Raw genomic sequence first — 7,790 nt, forward strand, 5'->3', positions numbered from 1 at the left:
TTTAAAGTAGATTGTCCTTGATCATTTTAGTAATTTCTGTTGTCTAAAAAATTTATTTTTGAATAAGGTGCTACAGATTACGTGGAATAGTCCCATACAATAGCTAATTTAATCCTTGAAATATTGCTCTGGGGTGCATATCCTTATCCTGGTTTGGTAGGTGAGAAAACAGGCTCGGATATATGAGGTGGATCTCTCAGGGCAACACAGCATAGGTGGCAGAGATGAGATTCAAGTTCTCTGACCATTGTACAGCTTCACAGATGTCTCTAATCCAGACTTTTATTCATACACATGCAATCAATCAGACAGATCACTAGATGTTTGTATTTGTTTTTAAAAAATGATTTTTTTTTCTTTTGAGGAAGATTAGCCCTGAGCTAATATCTGCCACCAATCTTCCTCTTTTTGCTGAGGAAGACTGGCTCTGAGCTAACATCCGTGCCCATTTTCCTCTACTTTATATGTGGGACACCTGCCACAGCATGGCTTGACAAGCAGTGCCTTTTCCGCACCCAGGATCTGAACCAGTGAACTCCGGGCCTCTGAAGCGGAATGTGTGAACTTAACCGCTGTGCCAGTGGGCTGGCCCCAAAATGATGTTGTTTTTTAAATTGATATTGCAGCTAATAGCAGACAATTTTGAGCGAAGAAATGTTAGAACTGGGGCTAATAATAAACCAGGTGAACCCCAGGCCCCATTTTGATGGGCCAGGGGGCTGTTTTGATTGCTTGGTGCCTGAACCTTACATCTTATTAAATTTTGAATATCTTTCCTGATTAGAGTTTTCGTTTTTTCTCTTTTGGAAAATTTCATTTTCTCAACCTGCTGATGGTCCATATATACTTTTTGTGGCTGTTCTAATTCTGTAATAACTACCTGCTTCTTACTACTACTTGAGTTCGTGCTACACATGAGTACTTGTTAAAAAACAGGTATGTTTCCCCTTCCGTGAATGCTATACACTGCTTTAAAAAATGTTATACAGATGGGGTTTCTGAGTTTTCACAGAATGTAGAAGGCACACAGCAAAGTCTATTTAGGGGAGGTTGGTATGTCATCAATTTGAAGCCATGTGACTATCAAATTTGAACCCAGATTTCATTTTCAACATTTTCATGTCCTGCTCAACAGTAGTCCGCATTATAGCCCAACATCCCTTAGCTTCCAAAGACTCACCTCCCTTCAGTTTTCACCTCCTTTGAGTTTCATTTCCTCAAGGAGGCCTCACTGGCTCCCTCTGCCAACCTGTAGTGGTTTCTTCCTGGTCTGAATTCCCATGGATGTTAGCGCTTACCATCAGAACAAATAGTTAACCACTGACAAAGCAGAATCTTGATTGGTAGTTGCTTTTTCTGCTTAAATATCCCCAACTAGTTTTTAAGGTCTTGGAGAGCGATGGCCACATCTTAGCATCTTTGTGCCCACCAGAGCACCTCACACCCAGAGGTGTCTTCATCCATTTATTGAACACGACCTGTGGATCAAGTACTATTTTAGATTCTAGAAATGCAAAGATAAATGAGCTGCTCTAACTACTAACAATTTCATGAGGAAGGCACACACACAGTTTAGTGAAAAAACATTAATAAAAGTATGTACCTCTTGAGACAAATTCAGATTTGTTGATGTTTCATTCCTTATCCGAGGAATTGAGACAAAACTATTGTTTTTAACATTAAAGTTGTCCATGATTAGCAAATTCCTCAGTGCAGGTTTTTAATGAAAATTAGTATGACTCCTTTAAATTATGGAAATAATTGTTCCTCCTTATTGTTTCTATCTTTAGTTTCCCTTAGGTGAATTTCCCAGATCTCCCCCAGTACAGCCTACCATGACTGCTAATTCCCATCTGTTTCTGCAGTACTTAACGCTACTTGGTCATATATACATATATATATATATACACACACATTCAAAATAGCAAACAGAAATAGGTTTTCTTATGCCTAATATTTCTCTGTTCTGCATCAGAACTGTAGTCAGTCAGTAATATTGTTATATAAAATATTATTGCTTCAAGAACAATTTTTCCAGACTGTCAGAAATCTTTGAAAGAATCATCTTCCCATTAAATTAAGAAACTGAGAATGTCTAAAGCCAGGAAATTATTGATAGCATCCTAGGCCAGCAGCAAAATAGTTTTCCTTGCATTACAATGAATAATTGATTTTGCTTAAGAATTTTCATTTCTCCTGCAGGAAGATCTTTTTGCCATTTCCTCAGTGTGAAAATAACCCCTGACATATACACCATGACACTCTCCCACTTGGTGGTAACTTTAACATTTAAAATCAGTAGGGTTTTTTCCATTAATTGGATGACTATTTCCTTTCAGAATTCTTTATTCTTTAGTTAAAAAAAGAAAAAATTTCAAGGAATCCTAGCATTCTTGATGCAAGGGACAAAAAGAACTCAGAATATAAGTGAGTATTGGTTTCCGGATACCTACATTAAGACAACTGATGCAAAACGACCCTATTCAATTCTGTTTTTATGTTTTTTTGTTTTTGTTATTTACTTCCCTGTCTCTGGGGAGGTGAAGACGACTTTTTCAACGTAGGATAAGACCCAGACTCATGTCTGCATGTTCTACTTTTTTTAATTGCTGGAAAAGGTCATAGTTCTTTGAAACCAGGACATCTGTCTCTGTCCACGAAAGGTGATTTCCCTGAGTGTCATCCGTGGTGAAATTGGACACCCTATGCTCTATGGAGAGCTGCTGATGTTTCCAGAACTTAGGTAATTCCAGGATGACTATTTCAGTCTTGACTCAGTGGGCCTATGCCTGAGATGTGTTGACACTGATGGTTGAGATCTTTAAATGTTTCACAGATTCCTTCACTACCAGGGGCGTTTGAATCCCTCTTTAGAAGGGAAAGTATTTTGTATACTACTCAATTTGCAAAGTCTCCTGCCACTAAAAAAAATGTGCTTCACCACTCTCCTACTGGAGGTTGTGTGAAGGGTCGAGAGAGTGGTCAGTAAAAAGCAGGAGGGCAGTCTCATACTTGGAGGTATTGGGTTTATCATCTCAATATTCTGCTGAGAGTTGAGGTCTGGTCTCTGAATGAATGTGCATATTAAGAGGCTGGAGGCCATGTGCAGTCATCTGAAAATGCTTTGAAAATAATACTCTGAGATACGTGAATAGCCATTTGCATAAAGTAACTCCTGTGGTAAAGATACTCTCTGTAAGATACATTAAGCATGTGTTTTACCTCTAGCTGCTAATAGCTTTTATTATGCAATTCTGAAATGGAACTTGCTTAGTAGGACAAAGCACAGATATATTAGTGCTAGTCTTCTACCACTACAATTACCTACAATCTTGTAGAATTCACAAAAATACGATGACTTTTGGAGCTGCTCTTCCTATTCTTTAGTCTGATAGCTTTTCTTCTCATAGTCCCTCTGTAATTTCTCAACAACTGAAATTTATAGCCATAGTAACAAAATGCTCATCCCAGACATAATTTTCAATGACTAGCCTTCTCTTGCTAACAAATTTAGGGCAGAAAAGAGAAGAGACAAGAAAAGGTTTGGACGGTTTTGATCATTTCTCTTTGAGCTAACATTGGCTTTTAAATTAATATACATGCTTAATTTCTCTCCAGAGAGTTCAGGTGTTATCCAGAACAGTCAATATGTGTGGGACAGAAATCTAAAATATAAATCATAAGAAAGAAGGCTACTAGACTTGATGAATGTTACTTTCTCCCGTTTAAAGACAAATGTTCTCATTCAATAGACACATCTCTCACACTATGCTTACAGAGGAGATGGTCAGTCATGCAGTTAGATGGAAGCAGGTGGTCCAAAGAATGGCTTCTGGTCTGGACACCTGGCCTGGAATCCCAGTGAATAGCCATGTTGACTTGGGGCCTCTGATGCTACATTTCTAAGTCTCTGTTTCCTTATCTGTAAAACAGAAATCATGTTATCTTTTTGAGAGGATTTTTACTAAAGTAAATTCAACACGCATATGTGAAAATGCTTACATTGTGCTTGGCACATTAGGTAATCAATGACTATTAATTGAATCAGATGCTTGCTATGATTTGCCTCAATGAGACGGATATTAGTGGAGGAAAAAACCAAACACATGCCAGAACAATCAAAGGAATATTTTGCCTTTCAGAGTTTTCACTCTAGAAAGTACTGTGTGTGTTTAAGAGGTGCTTGCCTAGATATATAGATATGTATGTATAGCTATATCTAATTACCTATCTACCTGCCTGTTTATCCTATGTGATAGCCTTGATGAATGTAAGTATTTTGTAGTGGCGACTTGATTTTTGGAAATGTTATTTGGTGTTAGGCGAAGGACTACTCCTACCAAGTAATATGATTTTTAGTCAAAAATAAAATGCTACCATTAGGTAATGAGACCATTGTTTTATGGAACTCATATATATCTGAACATACAGTCACCCTAAAAAGGGTTCCAAAAATAGTTAGAAAAATAGCTACTGCAGTGGAGTAAGCATCTATCTTCCACGTAGGGGTGCATTGAAAGGAGGCAAGACACCATTAACTATAAAAGGTTCTGTCATGTACGTTTATTATATTACATTCAATATATCAGGTATCAATCCTATGAGCAATCCTTGAAGGAACTTTTGTGAGACTAGTTTCATAGTACCAGCCTGAGAACAAATAATGATTTGATACTTGCCAACTTTGATCCATTGAAGCGTTTTATTTCTATCAAGCACTTATTGTTAGTAGTTTATTCTAAGGGTGTTCTCTGTCTTACAGAAATCAGCTGTAAAACCGTATTATTGTCATTCTCATGTTTTTTGAAGTGTATAATTATAGACTCTTCATCAGTCTTTCAGTAACATGTCACAATGAATCCCAAGAGGGAAAGAACTTGATGTCTTGACTTGGAATCTGTGAAATCTGAGTTGATAATAAAAAAATACGTATCTTCGTTCTAGTTTTGTCACCTGTCCATGTGGCTTAGAGCAAGTTTCTTAGTTTCTGTTTCTTAACTTCTCTATATGTAGAAAATGAGAATAATACTAGTTCTTGCCTCAAAGAGTTGTTTGAAAAATGAGTTTGGACAATTAAAATGCTTTGGTACTTGGCACATGAGAAGAGCTCAAAAATATTAGCTATTATTACGGTTGTAGCTAAATATAGATAAAGAGATGGTTCATTTACATTTACTTTTTTTTTTTGCTTGTTATATATCCCTGGTGCATCAATGTTTGGATATTTCCTATGCTTTGAGACAAGAGGAATGTTCATGCTAAAACATACCTGTGAGAATGTATACACGGAAGTGTAAAAGGGCAAAATGCTAAAGGGTGGCAAACAGTGATGGTGTTTGCTGCTCTATTTATGGCTCTTGTAGCTGTCAGTTGCCTAGGAGATCACTGGCAAAATCCCAGCAATAACTAACACCATTTTATCTTATAAAGAAAGAGCTGTAACTGATCTAGTGACAATCATTAGATACTTCTTCCTCAAGGTCTTAAAGGTTTCTATTTCCATTGCCTGTTTCACTGTCACATCCATTCTTTAGCACACTGTAGAAGAATTGTTTAGCAACCCATCATAAAGAAAACATTGACTTCACTTCTGCATCCAGTTAACTTGTACCTGTTAAAAAATTCATAGTTATCGATGAGGAAGGGATCTTCTGTTTCCAAGTGGTGTTTGTAAAGGCCACAAGGTTATGTGTCTTTTTCTGTATCCCATAATCTGCTTTAAGTCAAAGCTAATTAGCAGAGATGTGAGGAGATAATTGTGCCTTCATGATTAGAGAGTTTTAAACCTTTGCTTTTCCTTTTGCAGGTAAGTGAACATGGCATTGGGCATTGCTCATTATGCTTCGAGTCTGGCTCTTGGTCGTGGTGCCATTTTATGGACTAAAACCCAACAAGGTGGTTAAAAAAAACCTGATATGCAGGTACTATGGATACTATGGGAGTGTGTGTCCTAAGAGAGATGGTAAGTGTTGTCCATTTTAACTATTCCTCATGATGTCGAGCTGGGCAGCCCCTTTGCCCCCTCCTCTCAGCAAAAGTAGCTCTATTGGTTTGTTTAGTGAGCATCTCCAGTTGGCACAGCTAAAAGAATGCAAAACGAGATTCACTTTGCAGACCTGTTGGATGTGCTGTTTTGGAGGACAATTTTTACCAAAATCCTGAAATCATTTGGCATTGTTGCTGTTTTAAGTGAATCTGCCTCATAGCTCGTTGTATTTCGCATCTGGCCAGTTGGGAATGAAATTTAGAATATCGTGATACTATAGTGATGTAACTGTCATGAAATGGTCTTGGTAGCTCTGAGAAAAGAAAAACTCTAGGCTGAAAGAGAAGGCTCTAATGTCCCACCCAAAGTAAAACATCTTAAATTAATAGTTCCCTAGGGACTAGAATATTATTAGATCTTCTTTGAATTCACAGTTCTAAATCAAAGAAGTGTAATTGGAGTTTCCTTTTTAAATATTTGAAGGCTGTATTTACTATGTAGATGTTCAAATATTAGATCTATATTTAGAAGGGAATCTAAAATCATTTTAAGCTAAATAAGAATGTGAATTTCTATTCAATTCTTGCTAAGTCCTAGAAGATGCCCCAACCATGTCTTTCTCTTTAACAGAAGTTCACAAATAGCCAAAGCTGTTAATGTTGGGGAAGCTTTCTAGAGCCACTTGGGAATTTCCTTGATTGATTTTGTTTGCAATGTGTGTCATTTGCACAGACTTTTAAATGGGAGTGATAATGACCAAGCTGCTTTGCTTGTAAAAGCTGAATCATTTTGGTGGCCTTTATATCAGGACAGTGCCTTCCTTTATTATTAAAATAACACCACTAGATGGGAAGGAAATAATTGTATTTGCATATTTTCCTGTGCCAGTGAGCATTCTCATCAGTTTTATTGTTTATATTTGAAAACATGAAATAATCTCCCAGTTCCTTTTCTGCTCTGTTGTGCTCTTCTGCGGAAATGGATTTGGGGGGTTTTCTATGAATATGAATAGTTACTTAATTGGAGGATGAAACTAGATTCAGGTGGCTGTAGAAGCAGGTTGTTTTTGAGAGCTGGCTGGACAAGTTTGAACCCACCCCACACAGTGATAGTCACGTTTTCGCTGTGTGGGGTACGTTTCACCATGATAGATTACTTGATTTGTTTGGGATTATAATACATTTTTTATTGTTAGAAAATACAAAGTTGAACTTTTGTAAAATCAAATGATTTTTTTTTCTAAAACTGCTGACTCATTTCAGAGTTTTCTGATATAGATTCTAGAAATTTGGGGGTCTGAAAAAAACTGGAAGATTGTGAATCAGTTGGAGTGGAGAGAAAAATTAGGCCACTAATTTTCCAACTGCACCTCTGGATCCTGCCTTTAATTGATGGATTTTCCATCATAAGTAAATATTGCATATCGAATAGCTACCAGTAAGTTTGGAAATGTTAGTAAATAAGGTTTACCTCATAATCATGACAAGGAAGAACTTTCAGTTGTATTTTCTTTGTAATTTTCCAAGAAGAATAGCTAATGCTTATTTGAACAATAATTAGCCCTCATGAGTTAAATATTAAAGAGAAACTAATGGAAAATATATCTTGGTGGACAAAACAAGAAAAGATTAGTGTTTAACAAACTTAATCACATGATACAAGTTTTTTCAGTGTGCAAGTAAAGTGTCAGCTCTTTCAAAAACATCATTTTGTATATCTACCTTTTATGTTACAATTTTCAAAGATCATGCATTGTAATTCATGCTGATTCAAAACACTATGTACAATAGTTTTATACATTTAG

This window comes from Equus quagga, chromosome 2 (genome assembly GCF_021613505.1).
Source record: "Equus quagga isolate Etosha38 chromosome 2, UCLA_HA_Equagga_1.0, whole genome shotgun sequence".
In the NCBI taxonomy this organism is placed as follows: Eukaryota; Metazoa; Chordata; class Mammalia; order Perissodactyla; family Equidae; genus Equus; species Equus quagga.